The sequence below is a fragment of the Protopterus annectens genome, chromosome 2.part2, assembly GCF_019279795.1.
Source record: "Protopterus annectens isolate FY-2018-M chromosome 2.part2, PAN1.0, whole genome shotgun sequence".
NCBI lineage: Eukaryota > Metazoa > Chordata > Ceratodontiformes > Protopteridae > Protopterus > Protopterus annectens.
This window is the reverse complement of record NC_056730.1, coordinates 253,243,729-253,260,457: the sequence shown is the minus strand read 5'-3', so window position 1 is coordinate 253,260,457 and position 16,729 is coordinate 253,243,729.

The following is a 16,729-nucleotide window of genomic DNA, read 5'->3' as shown; positions in this document are numbered from 1 at the left end:
CACCTTTATCTGCTGGTAATATGGCAATGTTATGATTATTTCTCAGTTCTTCTAGAGCCATTTTTTCTGATAAGGAGATGTTCTGATCTATAATGTGACATTCCATATGTGGAAAATGTAGATCCCTGAGGACCGATTGTTGAAATATAGACACGTATTTGTTCATTGGGGGTTGGAAATCAGATTTCCGAAATCTGAATTCATTAGATCTTTGAGATGTTTGAGAGGTTTGTTCTGAAAAAAACAGTTTTAGATTTAAGTTACGACAAAAGTTCATAACATCTGATACAATATTATATTCATTAGAAAAAAAGCCTGGTACAAATCCAAGACCTTTATTTAGTAACTTCTCTTGTACATCTGTCAATGCCACATCTGATAGGTTCAAAACATTTTTGTATTCATTGTCAGTTATCTCAACAGTGTTTGTATCAATCCCTCCACAGAATCTGTCCTGCTTCCCATGTTTATGTTTGCGGCCACCCCGCCGCCTTTTTCTACATCTAAAGGGTGTGCTGAGTTGGACTTTTTGTGCATAGGTGACTCCTGGGGCTGGAAACTTTCATTGTCCATGTAGGAGGATTCCTCCCCAGATGTACTTGCAAGGGATCTATCATTAGATTTGAGAATTGACCTGGGTCTCTTTCTAACTCTGCCCCTTGCCGTCCCCTGGCTGGCATCCATAAATCTGACTGACCTATGTGATTCAAATGGGCGCCCTCTTTGATAATCAGTGATATCCCTGTTGAATTTTTTATTTTTCCTCTCCCTTGTTTGTTTCTCATAATTTGCCAATTCTTTTGACAGCTTAGTCACTGAGCCTTCATATGTGGATAATGATTCATATTTTTTACATACTTCACAGATTACTTTAACTTCTGACAGGTTAATATCAATCATTCTCTCATAATATGAGGCAAGAATTTTGACAAACATCATAGATGCTTGCTGTAATGCAGTGTTCCATTCTGTGGTTAGTCTCTCTTAAGATCTACCAACCAATGGCTGTAAACGTATTCTCAGACCCCGAGGGACCATATCTCTATTGATATATGCACAAAATAATCTAAGGTGCCAAATGTTGGCTCTAAGTTTTTCAAACCTTTACTAAAGTTGTTAAAAACCACATCACAGCCATATGATGGATTGTTAATAGTGTCATTCAGATTACTGCCTGAGATGTTGTCTAGCCCAAAGACACCTATGTCATCCCGATCGGCACATAATCCTTGGAGAGTTTTTTCCAAATCCATTTGTATTTGTTGGTATCCAAAAAATAAATAGTCAAATCAATATATAAGACCCAGAAATAATGAACAAGCTGCCAATTAAATCGGCCACTTTCTAATCAATTTCTAATGTATGCAAACAAATATAAAAAAAGTAGATCACTGATACCAAGGAGCAGATATACTATGATTAAGGATACCAGTCAGGGAACAACAACATGTCCAGATCCAAAAAGAGATCAAGCCCGAACTATCAGCATATAGATTTCACGTTGGTTACTATTGTCCATAGAGTGTCAGAAAATCAGTATTTATATAACTGACATTAATCATATGACATTATTAGTGAGGTCAAAAAAGCTGTATACAGTAACTTTCAATACTTATGTCTTTGAGATTAGAATATTAATTTAAGTAATCAAATCTTAGGAGATAAAGATATTCTTTGGTTATTCATAAGTTCTATACAGATACTCAGTCCATAAAGATATGGTATATCCAGAATATAGCTTGGAAGGCTGCATATGAAATAACTGGTAGATATCTTCAAGATCATAAAAATACACCTATATGATGTTCCGGTATAATTTTGTATTCAGAGGAATTTATACTTATATATCATAGGTTTCTCTATTTGTACATCATAAACAACAAATGTATAAAACAATAGGTTAAACACATTCACATATTCCTTTCTGTTATAATTGTGTTGACCCGTCTATGTGTTTTGTGATATCTCACTCTTCCCTATATGATTGATTGTTAGTAACAACAATATTCTTGATTGTTAATGGACTGTATGAAAAACAATTTGACTATATGATATTCATAATAGTTAAATGACTGTAAATACATCCACTATCTCAAACATGTTATATTACAAATTTAAACTATTTGGTGTATGTATGTTTAGAATAGTCTGAACAGGGTCCTATATCTAAAGACAACCATAAGTGCCCTCAAAACTTGTCAAAAAATGAATAAAAGTATATAAACATATATCCGTTTTAGTTTGGTCTCTCGGTGACCGGCCCAAATTTCAGACCTATCAAATATATAGTCCACGTATTCAGAAAATGCATCATACTAGGTTAAAGTATAGTGAAAATCCTGTATTTACCTTTGCAAGTTATACACATAATGCCTGAACCTTGTACAACCTGAATATTCAATAGGGATAATTTAGATTTAACCAGATGTGGATATCGGGTTAGTATAGAAAGAAAAATAAATTGTAAATTGTAATCCACAATGTTTCCTAATATACATATTACATATATATATATATATATATATATATATATATATATATATATATATATATATATATATATAGACACGAAGGACTGTGGCTGACCAAGTTCGCAGATGACTGCAAACTGAAGCCATAATCGACTCTCCAGCCGACACAAGCATCCTCCAAAAGGGCCTCATAGAAACAGACAACTGGTGCCAGAGCCATGGCCTCAAGCTAAATGCCAAAAGTGTATAGTCATCCCTTTGGCAAAACAAAGTGCCACAAATTACCACATAGGTGGTAATCCATTAAGTACAGAAGAAGTAATTAGGGACCTGGGGACCCAAGTTGATAGCAATCTCTCATTTGACAACCACGTGGCCAAAGTGGTTAGAAAAACATTTTATATAGCCCACCTAATCATGAAGGGATTCACATCTAGATCAGGGAAGGTCATCGTGCCTCTTTACTCATCCCTCATCAGGCCCATAATTGAGTACAATGCCCTTTGGGATGTACCTTACCAAACACCTGCAGCAACTGGAAAGACCCCAAAAGTACCTCACCAAGAGGATCAAAGGGCTCAAACAGATGCCATATGCTGCCCGGTTAAAGAAACTCCAGCTCTACTCAGTGGCATACCGCCTGTTCAGAGGCGATCTGTGCCTGATGTATAAAGCCATGTCCAACCCGAATTAATGGACATGCTGCACCTCAGAAAATCAAATCCCATCGAGCTACGCTCGAGAGACTTGAACCTCAGCACTGAAATAAATAGGGCATGCTGGAGGGACAGATTCATAACCCAGAGGCTCCCTTCACTCTGGAATAAAATCCCAGTCCAGGTTAGGCAGAGTCCCTCATTGACTCTATTCAAGAGGAATCTTGATGAGTGGATGGGAGATCGTAGGTTTACCCTGGGTATCACTTCTGTGTCACTGTTAGACAGAGGCACAGTATACTAACCTCGAAAAAGGGCATAGCAAAATAAATTTAAAATGGGTGGCGAAAACCAAACACATTCTGGTTAGGCTTATAAATGCCCTAGGGCAGATAGCCTAGTATGAACCTATGAACCTATATATATATATATATATATATATATATATATATATATATATATATATATATATATATATATATATATATATATACATAATAATACATGACAACACTCTGTATGTAAATTTAAAGATTTTTTTCATCAGGAGTAGTTTATGTATAACAAGAAATATTATTATATGCTGTATTTTTGATATAATCTGTATCAGATATTCATATAGTATAACTATGTTTACAATGCCTCTATTATACTAAGGGTAAACAGTGATTTGAATGTGACAGTCATTTTGAGTTTGGGATGGACTAAACCATGTTTCCATTGGTTGGTGGTTTCTATAAATATTCATGAATCATTTTGAACCACAAATGCTTTTTCACTGATGAAGGCTGGATAGCCGAAACTGGTTTGAATTGATATCAGTGCACTTTGTTGCATTTATGCTTAAATAAATATTTATTTTATTATTTTTGGTTTGAAGGTGTTTTATATGCTGTGAATGCTGGCCACTGGTGCCTTACTATGTGTGGACACTGAGACATAGTGTAAAGCTCCAGAGTGCAACATGGTAATGCCTTCCACACATTTGGACCAGCTACTTCACAGGCAGAGACTAAACATGGAAGTATCTCTATTTACATCAAAAATAAATTTACTTCAAGGCTGGTCAAACAGGACAATGCATTTGAGGTGCTCCATGTTCAAATCACCATATGCAAAATCCAAAACCACTTCCTTGCAAGCTATAGGTTCTCCCTCTAAGACCCAGGAAACCCATACCATGTATTTAAACTTATTATAAACACTAACCATCCAACCCAATACCATATTCATGGGTGACTTTAATTACCTTACTATTAACTGTGAATCCTATATAACATCAAATGCACAGGCACAGAGATTCCTGGATTTTGTAAACACAAACTCCCTGGACCAGAGAGTTAATACACCAACAAGGGGTGCAGCCATACTGGATCTGGTCCTCACTAACATGAGAGAGTGCTGCACACTCCCTACTGTAATGTATTCACCGGAAAAGGTCAGACCACAAAATGATCTCCTTTGAAGTAAAAATAAAACCTGGACCCCCAGCCAAACCTGGAATATTCAGGAACTACTCTAAGGCTGACCTCTTGCTATTATGTGATAACCTGGCAAACTTTCAAATAAACCCTGAGAACACTGCTGCCTATACAGAACTGTTCAGAGAAACCCTGTACAAGTATGTTAATAGCTGCATAGAGGCATCTGTATCCACCAGGAAGAAGTACACAACTAACTCAAAAAACAAGCCACCCTGGTGGAATCAAAAATTCAATAGGCTGTATAACAGAAGGAAGAAATTCATGGTAAAAATTAGGGGGTGCAGCACCCAGCAGGATAAAAACACTCTCATCAAACTAAACAAACAACATGGAGGAAAAATAAAGTCTACCAAAGCCAAATTTGAGGTAATTTTGGCCTCCCAGGCCAAGGACAACCACAAAGTATTCTTTAGCTATGTCAGCAACCTCAAACACAATACACAATTACGTGCAAAGCTCACTGTAAATGGAACTACCTATGCTGAGCCAGACGATATAGCAAACCTCTTGGATTGTAAACTCAACTTCAACTTTACCCCTCTCACCCCCTTAACCTTCCCTCAAGAAATACCATCAAATATAACTCCACCTGCTATCACTAGGGAACAGATACTTAATTGTCCCTCTAAAACCAAGAACACTGTTTGAATGGGCCCAGAGAATATCCTAGGATACATTCTAAATATTATGAAAAATGACCTATCAGGGCCTCTGGAATTATTGTTTAACTGTAGCAGCCAAACAGGCTTCATACCTCATGAATGAAAAGCAGCAACAGTCATCCCTCTGCACAAAGGTGGGCCATCTACAGACCCTGGAAACTACAGACCCATAAATCTCACTAGTCTTATATGTAAAGTCATGGAAAGAATTATCATGGAAATGATCACTAGAGATATAATAAACCTCCAGACACTGGACCCAACCCAGTTTGGTTTTGCAAAGGGCAGCTCATGCCTACTCAACCTGGTGGACTTCTTTGAGAAGGGAACCAAAGCAATAGATGCAGGTAAAATGGTTCACACTGCCTACCTTGACCTGGCCAAGGCATATGACATAATACCCCATTGGGCATTGTTGAGAATCTCAAGAGGTTAGGTACAAACTTGTATGTCACCCAGTGGATAGCTAACTGGCTCACAGACAGGACCCAGGAAGTGATAATTGGGGAGTCCATCTCTACAAAGAGACCAGTTATAATGGAGTCCCTCAGGGATCAGTTCTTGGACTGTTCCTTTTTGACATTTACTTCTCAGAAGTCAAGGCCAATGTCTGTGGTCTCTGGCTGACTAAATTTGTTGAGGATTGCAAATTAGGAGCTGTCATTGAATCCCACACTGACACAAATGTTCTCCAGGAGGGGCTGATACAGCCAAACAACTGGTGTCAGAGCCATGGACTAAAACTAAATGCCAAGAAATGCATAATAGTATCCTTTGGGAAGTCATCCAGCCCTGGTAACTATCATATTGACAACACACCTCTTAGAGATGACCCAGTAGTCAGGGACCTAGGGACACACATATATAGTAATATAGCCTTTGAACATCACATGGGTACAGTAGTGAGGAAATCATTCTATGTTGTGTAACTTATAAACAAAGGTATGGCATCTAAGTCCAAGGAAGTCATTGTTCCACTTCATTTAGCATTTATCAGACCTATAATTGAGTACAATGTCCTCTTTGGTATTTACCTAACCAGGCATATCCAGCAATTGCAACTTCCACAGAGGTTGCTCACTAAAAAAAATACTGTGCATAAGTAAAATGTGCTATGCAGATTACCTCAAGGCCCTATCCCCATATTCTGTCTCCTACAGACTTTTGAGGGAAGATCTATACCTGGCAAACAGGGCATTGTCAGTTCCCACTCTGATGGACCTCCTGCATATCCACAAAACAAACCACCAGAATTACATGTTCTAAAGACTTAAACCTTGCCTGTGATATAAATAGGATCAGCTAGAGAGACAGGTATGTATCCCAGATACGACCCCGTCAATGGAACAGGCTCCCCATCCATGAGGGACAATTGGATGGGGAACAGGAAATTCATCCCTGGTTTGGTACCTATATCTCTAATGAACACAGCCAAGCTGTAAAGGGTTCAACTCCCAGGCACCTGCTTGTAAATGTTTCATCTCCCAAACCCCTGCTTACACTTATCAAGGGTATCAGAACTTGTCAGAGATTTGGGATGCATGGCCAGGCTTAAAAATTGAAATTGTGGTTGTTAGCCTAGCAAACACCTATGAACCTATGAACCCATGTGCAAGTCTCAAAAAACTGGCAAGCCATACCATTGTAGAGGTATCTGTGGGATACACACTTCTGCTCTTTTGTGTAGACACACACATGCACACAGTTGACTGCAGTGAGAATAGAACTCCTATCTATCTAAAGACACAGACTACAGTACTTATTGCATGCACCATGGCACAAGTATGATTTTGTTAGGACTGCAGGTGAACTTTTAGTAGATGACATTGACAGGCCATGTGGGAGACATGAGGTTGGGAGGCCTGCACAGGTACATCTGAGATAAGTAGCCTAATACCAGTAGGCTGTTTGGAAGCCTAGCTGTGAAAAAACACAAGTACCCTTATTGAGCATACTTGGCTGTTTGAGTTTTGCAGACCAAGGCTGTGAGCACCATTAAGTGACCCTGTCCATGAGTGAGCACACGACATTATGTATAACACTTTGTATTGTGGTTGATATATGTGTGGAAAATTAAAGAGGGCCCAGACTTGTAGTGATTAATTGGGGTAGTTGGGGGGCAAAATGGATCTATTATTATTATTATTATTATTATTATTATTATTATTATTATTATTATTATTATTATTATAAATATATTATATTATATTATATTATATTATATTATATTATATTATATTATATTATATTATATTATATTGTACTCTTAGTTTGCAGTGTTTCCACATGTAGTAGTTTTATGTCATACAAAGGAATTGGACAATAAATATTAGTAATAAACTATCATATATACAATTCCATAGTGCAATGGGCATTGGATTTGTACAATGGTTAACAAAGTGTATATGCATGCAAGCTAGGCCTGATTGCACACAAGAAAGCAATGTGCAAATGCGAGGCGCATTGCTAATGTTTCCACTACACACTGGTCCCATCTGTACTCCAGGCCAGCTTTTCGCGATGGCTAACAGCATTTTTGGTTGACTGCTTTTTAGGAAATCTGTTTTTCCCATTTCTGCAGTGTTGTGCATCACACAAACAAGATAAGCTTAGCCAAACTTTTTTTGGGAAGTGGTGCATTGCACAAAACTAGAATTAAAAGAAGACAAATAGGAAAAGATACTAAAATCAAGGAACACATATGCAAAATTTGTACAAGCACAGTAAAACGCGATAGTAAACATGACACATTTTTACATATGTCAGGATTTGAACCCTCACACCAATACAGCTTCAGGAAACAAGAGGGATGCCTTAGTCCTCTTGGCCTCACAAACAGTTTTGCATCAACAAAATCAGAATGTACACTGCTATCAAACCATCAGCTGTAATTTGTACATTTAATTCTCTTTACTATATTTGGATACAGAGCAGTTAGTGATCACAAAAACCTGTCATAATTATGCTTACAAATATAGAACTCTGTATCACCTTTCTGTGTTTCTTAATCATTCATCAGTTATTTAACGCAGGCTGTGTATAAGTCATTCTATATCATTGGCCTTAACATGTAAGAGGGTATTAACCGGGAATAATATGATATGCAGTTGCAACAAATGAAGTTTAGATTGGATGGGGCAAACACTCATATACTGTACTTTTGGGGATAACATAGCTGAGTTACTGTTATGGCAGGAACAAGGGTACACTCCTCTTTTGCGGGAGTGGGCGACAAAGCTTTGTTACTGTTATGGCACAAACAAGTCTGAAACTACAATGTGTATTGTCACCTTCTAACATCTGTCTTCAATGCTTTGCCAGTACAAAGGTATGTGAGGCCATGCAGGGAACATCAGAATTCTGCAGAGGTATGATGTGTGCATCTTTCATGCCTGAGACCTACTAATTACTAATGGACAAATATAAGTAATATAAGTATCTGGTGTCACATGTTAAGGTACTTTCTGTACAAATCCACCACTATTTACTTGCTTAGTACCAAGTTAGGAAACACAAGGACATGCCATAATATTATTAAAGAATACACCCTTGGTTCAGGACTTACCTTGCAAATGCAGCAGTTGACACACCTTTAGTTCAGGGCTGACTCTGTCTGATGCAAGCAGTACACAACAAATACATAGGGAGGTAAAGGTTGTGTGAATTGCCTGACATCAATTTTACTATATGTGTACTATATGTATGTGAGTAAGAGATAGGTATTAGGTCCCTAGTTGGCCAGTGAATGTCCTATGCATTGTCTCTTAGCCAAAGCAAGGGATTACTGAGCACACCCATGTCTGTCTACAGGGACATCAGCTGGGGATTCCTCCTCTGAGTCCTCTTCTGACTGTAACTGTGATGACCTAGGCATTGGTGGGAGGATGTGTGTCCCTTTTCTTTGCTGATCCTGCTGCAGGCATTTCCACAAGATCAGATTGTGGAGCATAGCATATACTGTGAAAATTTGCATACATGTGCGTGGATTATACTGCAGGGATCCACTGGCTATATCTAGGCACCAGAACAGTGAGCTCAGAAGCCCAAACACATGTTCGACGATGTTTCTAGTTTGAGCATGTGCTTCATTATGGCATTCTTTAGTGGGTGAGTGTGCACTTCTGGAGGTTGTCATCAGCCACAGTTCCAGGATGTAGCCAGCATCCCCCAGTAAATGACCCTGTGGGATGTCCTCCCAGCAAACAGCTGGTACAGCTATTTTCCAGATATGAGTGTCAAGATAACTGCCAGGGTTGCCATCACACAGTTTCAAGATAATTCCCTGGGCAGTGCACATGACTTGGCAGTTGATGGAGTGGTATCCCTTGCGTTTAATGTAGATTCTACCCTGCTCACCAGTTGGTGCCTAAGTGTGTACATGAATGCAATCTATGGCACACAGTACTTCAGGGTAGTGTGCTACATGGTAAAACAGTTCCATATTGCTAGCCCTCTCTTTAGAAGTAAAGGGGAAAATATGTGCTCACTGGCATATATGAGCATAGCATCCAGAAAATGATGGAGGATCCTGGAGGCTGATGTCTGTGATACACCCATCATGTCCCCAGTTGATCTTTAACAGGTATCAGCAGCTACACATACCTCAGTTTCCACTGGGATGGGTTCCCCTCTGTTGGCTCAGGCTCAGAGTTGAGGGTGGTAGAGCTCACAGATGTCTTGTAATGAATCCCTGTCCACCCTGTAGCAGTCTACAATCTCCAGCTCATGTAGCACCTGGATAGTTACCCTGGACCTCAACACTTTTCTCCTTCTTAGCCTAGGCCTATTGTCAGCAGCTTTGGCTTCAGCCTCTAGCACATGCAGATGTAGAATCGCTGCAGGAGAGTCTAGCATCGTGTCAGTTAAAATTTCCATGTCTCTACTCCAGTGGTATTGAAGGATAAAAGAAAAACCAGGATGGAGGCTACATGGATACTTTGTACATTATTGAACAGCTCCACCATGTTGGATTGGTTGATTAACATGCAGTTCACCTGTTTAAGCTATAATTTGCATCTATTAAACACAACTATTGCTTGCTCATTAGTGCACTATGTGCAGCTATACATACCTCTGTGCACTTTTGCATAAATAAGGTACACATAGGCAAAATTATTTCTTCTTTTCTCAAGATATCATGCAAACATGGATCATAAAAGGTGAAGTAAAGATTGCACACTCTGGAGTCAAACCCAGGACCATATTTATTCCATCCCTAACAGATACATGTGCTGGCACAGGAATAGTTACATAGCAACACAGAGAAACCTGTCATTCATTCCTGTTTGTCATGGTTGCACTATGTGACTGAGCAAACAAAAACAAAAATTAAAAAATAAATTTTATAAGTAATGTGGACAGATCCAATACATTTTAGCAAACAATGATGACACAGACCTTAGGAATTGTGCACAGCTTACATGTACTTTCCCCTTCACAGCCCTACATGTCCACCTCTGCAAGTGTAACCTGACACATCCCCTGATGTCAGCATTCATTGTTGCCAAGCATTCAACACAAACACTGTGGAAGGGCCTACACAGTGTGACCATCCTTACATGGTTACTCTATTTTGTGATTCAACAATTTTAATGTGTTTTGACCTCATTTACATCTTCACAGTGCTGACAGCCCGAAATCTACAAGGTAAGTAATCGTGTAAGCAGGGAAACTGCACAGGAGCCCAGTGCTGTAACAGAGGAATACTGTAATCCATCAACTACATCCTGCATATGCTTACATTACATTATAGTACAGTACTCTGTTTCATGGATGTTTACACATTTTAGCAACTTGCATTACTTACAAGTATATTCTTCATTTTGGGGAGCTAAGCTGCATTTATGTTATGGCACTTAAATGACATTATTATGATTGTTTCACTGATTTTCTAGCATCCACCCTGTGTAATTAGATCAAATATGTATGGTGTTTCATGTTAAGGGCAGTTCTGTACAAATGTAAGAGCTTGCTCTTGTTTCCATGTAAAGTCATTTTCGTAGCTGCATTTGGAAAGTTTTGGAATACACGGCCAACACAGACACTGAGTATACACGGTTACTTTACAGGTTGTTGAATCACTCCACTGTATTGATTTGCTTCATTAGCATAAAATTCAGCTACCTATGCTGTAATTTGCATGCCATAAAAGTTTCTGTATTTGCGTGTGCATGCATGCCGCTATGGAGTTTACTGAATCTAAAACTTTTTGCACCTGTGTTTGCATCACGCTGGGATGTGCACATGGCAAAAATTATTCAGTAAGGTTTATTGAATACCGCTGTGTTTCTTTTAAAAGGTGGCATTCATTTTGTTATGTTTGGTAAGGGAATGATAAAACTGCAAGCATTACGTTAGGAAATATAATACAGTTGTGCATGATTCTTTAGGCTTCAGGATATGCTTATCTATAGCTTTTGCTGCTGCAAAATGAATCGAAGAAATAGGTGTCTACTATATATGGTATGGCAATGTTAACAACGAAGGGCGGGTTATTTCAAGAATAGAGGAAGGTTGCAGAAATGGCTAATTCAAAGGCCAAGCAAGGGTTATACTGGAGGAGATGAAATCAAAGCCTGTGTCTGAAGATTAAATGAAGAGACTGAAGGGAGATAACTGAAGGTGAAGTGATGAAAGGTCATATAAGCTGCTTTTGTTTACCAAGAATCCAGTAAATAACTTCAAATGACAATACTGACCTAGCTCAGACACACCATTAGGAAATATATTTCACAGCTTCGTTGCCTGGATTTTTCTTCAAAAGAAAATTCTCCAACTTCTAGTAAACATCTCAGAACTATACGTTTAAGGCTCCTCACTGTTATAGTTATTCAGAGTGAGCCTAGAAAAGTAATCTCAGCAACTTTGATCATTCCATTTGACATAATACTGTTATCTTACCTTGTCGTTTTTGACCAAGTGTGACAGCTTTTTATTACATATGTATTCAAGTGGAAAAAGAAAAAAAAACTATCACTGGACACGTCCCATTTCAAGAAAGATTTTGTGAAGAATACATGTTGTATAATCCCTAAAGCAGAAACATGAAGCAGAGAGAGAATAAATAACTTGGCAATACATATCACGCTTTTTTTTTTTACTTATCACAAGATTTTATCTGCAGTCACACTGTATTTTCTATTAAAACTCTCAATTTCAGTTTCACTTGTCACATAAGATTCATTGTATCTCATAATAAATGTGTTTTTTTTTTCTCTGCACTAAATGGCAAGGTACTAAACATGTTCTATAAACAAAGAAGTGTATAACTCTAGTAAACTTTTCCTCTACTGCCTTGATCTGGGCCTGTGGGTCATTTCATTGCCTGCATTAGATTTATATTATTTAACTCCATTAAAGTTTTTATTACTGTTGATTTCAGCAGTGTCTTAAATACTTTGGTAGTAATGTAGGAATTAATTCAAATATGCCACAGTATAGCTTATGCTACAAAAACATACAGTTTATAGTTTAAAATGCACGTCTTCAAATTTAACTTTAGACCTATTAACCTGTGGTTCTGTGCATGCCAGGTACAACCATGCTGATATTGGCACAAAACAGGAAACAAGCTGCTAGCTGCAATATTGAACTATTATTTCTGATAGCAATTAAATAACAGAAAGTAAAGAATGGGAGAACAGTAATGGATACTGTAGAACACTGTACAAAAAGAGAAAATTAACATATGCAAACCACAGCTGTCTTTATGAAAAAAGTGGACACACTTCCCACTGTTCTATGTACCTTTACCACCAGACAATGGGCAGCTGCTCTAACATTAACAGATTTTTTGAAAATGTGCTTCTTTTGTCTCTTCACTCCCCTATCTTTAAAATGAACATAGACAACTGTCTGCTGTTTATATAAATACAGTATATATCTATATATTTATCTATATCTATATATATATATATATATATATATATATATATATATATATATATATATATATATAAAGATAGATATATACATCTATAGCTATATCTATATATATATATATATATATATATATATATATATATATATATATATATATATATATATATATATATATATATGCTGGGGTCTCTTCAATAAACATAAATCCAAGTTATCATAGTCTTTATACACTTTATTGCCCAGTTTTGTAATTTCACACTTAGATTTCACCTTCATGTTTATTGTTTATTCCACAGTATCATAACTATTTTGATTTTGATTTTGTGTTTGTTACTGTATTCATTCTTTATTTACAAGTTCTTTCAAACACATGATCAGAGGGGTCCAAATAAAACCAGTACGGTACCTTTCTTAGTCTCTTTCAAAGGCATAAGGCCCATCCATGTTTCCATAGACACCAAGCCTCACAGAACCATGGCAGCCATACAGTCCTGTCAAATTTTAATAATTGTCAATTGCCGTGACCCAACAAATTTTGATATCTGCCTGTTAGTTAACTAAGGTTAGACTGGGTTCTCATGCCATCCCTGCTTTGGAGTAAGGGTACTCAGATCTGCAACATCCACTTTTTCTAGGGAAGGATGTACTATATGACTTGCCCTAAATTCACAAAAACAACTTCCTTCATTCCAGAGAAAATTGTATTATCTCCCTTCCCCCTAATTCAGTATTAGCCTTTGCCATTTTCTCTTTATTTGAATTTTAAACCCACCTTAGCAAAAAAAGGGAGTCTTTTTTAAGTACCAAACTGCATTCTGCAACTTGCAGCCTGCTCTCTTTACCCTTTCTGCTCTATGCCCAGTACTTTTAGCTCCTTGGCTCCTTAGTGACCCACATTTTTTATAATAATGTATTTAACATTTGTTTACCAGGAAAGTCTGACTAGGAACAAGCCAATTTTCACCAGAGGCTCAGAGAGAAATGTCTTTGTAACATGAGAGAAAACCCACACAAACACAGGAAGGACATGCAGGCTCAGGACAGAAGGCACCCCAGCTGAGAATCAAACCAGAAGACCTCTTTCTGTGAGGCAACAATGCAAACCACTGCACCACCTGCATCCACCACTACTGAAAAACCTTCCTCTCTTGCACCTAGTTATTTGCTTATTGTAAGATGCATAATGAACAGATAAAAGCCAATCCCCAGGATTCACTAATCTTCCGTGTAAGACTAAATTAGTCTTACATGGAAGAGCCTGTCTAAGAGTAAGACGGCAGTGCTCCATGCATATTAATGAGGGTGCACTGCCTCAACTCTAAAACTAACATGGAGTGTGGACGAGTGTAGGGGGTGTGTCGGACTGCCGATCAGTCCAAAAATCCAAGCCCCTACAAGCTTGAAACACGGGAAATGTCTAGTTACATGAGTAAGTCCACTCACATGTGTACATTCTAACACTAAACTCCCCCATATAGTAAACCCCGTACAAATATAAAAAGTAAAAGAATTTTTTTTTTCCGATATAGCTGCCCGTATTTGCGCGGGTTTTCCATTGCTTAGCTAGTTAGCAGTTTAGGCACCGAAAAGGATAATAAGAAAAATATATGCAAATTAAGTGAAATAGCGATAGCGTAGTGGTTAGAGACTTCACACAAAGAGGAGGCATTCCTGGTTCGAGTTCCATCACTACACTTTTCATTTTCTGTTCGAAATCTGTATACAAAAATATTTCCTGACATGTATTATTTAAAGTTTTGTAAAAAGCAATGAAATGTTATATGTAGTAGTGAACAAATTTTATATATATATATATATATATATATATATATATATATATATATATATATATATATATAAATATATATATGTATATATATATAACTATATATATACATATATATATATATATATATATATATATATATATATATATATATATATATATATATATAGGAAGGTGAAATGGTTATGCATAGTGATGCATGAGTAAATTATTTTAAGCAATGTAAAGCACTGCTAAGCACATTTTACCAGTATTGACCATATTTATATTTAATTGCTCGTAGCTGAGCACTGCGTTAACTAGCCCAATGTCTTTGTGCAGAGCTGTGCATCACGCAAACTAGCACAAACAGAACATGTTCATGCGTAGCTGTACACCGTGCTAACCAGCGCAATGTCGGGCAACGTCAAGCAATGACGAGCAACACTGACCAACGTCGGGTAAAGTTCAGCAAATTCAGCTAAACACGGCCACACCTCCTTCAGTGTACCTTAACCATTGAGGTCTGGCCAGTAGGAAAATAAAAAACAGTGATAGGGCTCGAACTCGGGATACTGTGCACTATAGTCACAGTACATAATCACTAAGCCATGACAGCATTTCATAACCATGAACTTTCAACAGACACATATCTATCAAAGGAATATTAAACATTGCTAAACATCAGCTAAGCAGGTGTGCCTACAGCTGAGTTTTCTCCAAACTGGCCAATCACAAATACGTGTGGGAAATGAGACATATTTAAGCTCCACATGTGGGAATACTTGCCATAACTGGTTGTAGCTCCCTTCTGCAGTCAGCATGGCTGGGGTTGGAGAAGGCACTCAATTTTGAGCGCAACATTGGGGCATTGAGGAGACCAAAGAAATGGTTTGGCTCCTTGTCCACAATCATGAGGAAAGACTCCTGTGGGGCCAGTACCAGGGCACCCAATATAAAACGGAGGCCTGGAACTGTCTAGCTCGTGATCTCACCAGTACCACTGGCATTCCTCGGACTGGTGAGCAGGTCAGGCACCATTACTCTGACCTGAAGTGATGCAAGGAGGATCAACTGGTCCAGTGGATCCAGGAGGCCTGTGGGATGGCAAATGCCCCAGTACTGAGTAAGCAGCCGTTGTATTAAGTATTTCAGAATTGCTATTCTTGTCTATACTATGGATAGGTATGTCTCATTATCACTGCATTTACTTCACAGCTGCAGGTGTCTGGGCTATGAATCAGCAAGCCCATGAATATAGGCTGCAAAGGCTGCATCACCAGGCAGGTTAGTAATTATTCTGCATGTACTGTTATATAAAATAAAGGAGAGACCCTTCAAAAAAGTGTTTTAACCCAATAAAGGTATAATAATTCTTTAATAATTATTTTGCATGTACTGTTATATAAAATAAATGAGAGAGCCTTCAAAAAAGTGTTTTAACCCAATAAATAAAGGTGTAATAATTCTTTAATAAAGGTATAATTTCTGGAATGCGTCTGTGTGATTTTCTTTGATATGTTGTTGTACTGTTGCATTTTAGAAATAATACTGTTGTATTAAGCAGTGTTAGTTAACCCACACTTAGGTAGGACCATATAAAGTGGATGAAGGGAGTGTCAGTAGCTTTTATGCATATTTACAGCCCTTAACTGTTGGTTCATGCCCAGCATGTACAGGTTAATCTGGCACATGAGTAGCTTGGTATTGTGTTCCCCAGAAATGTCAGTGTGCTGCCAGAAATGTAGGGAGCTGTTAACATATAACTGATAATTTCACCTGAACATATCTAGATAATTATATGAAAGTA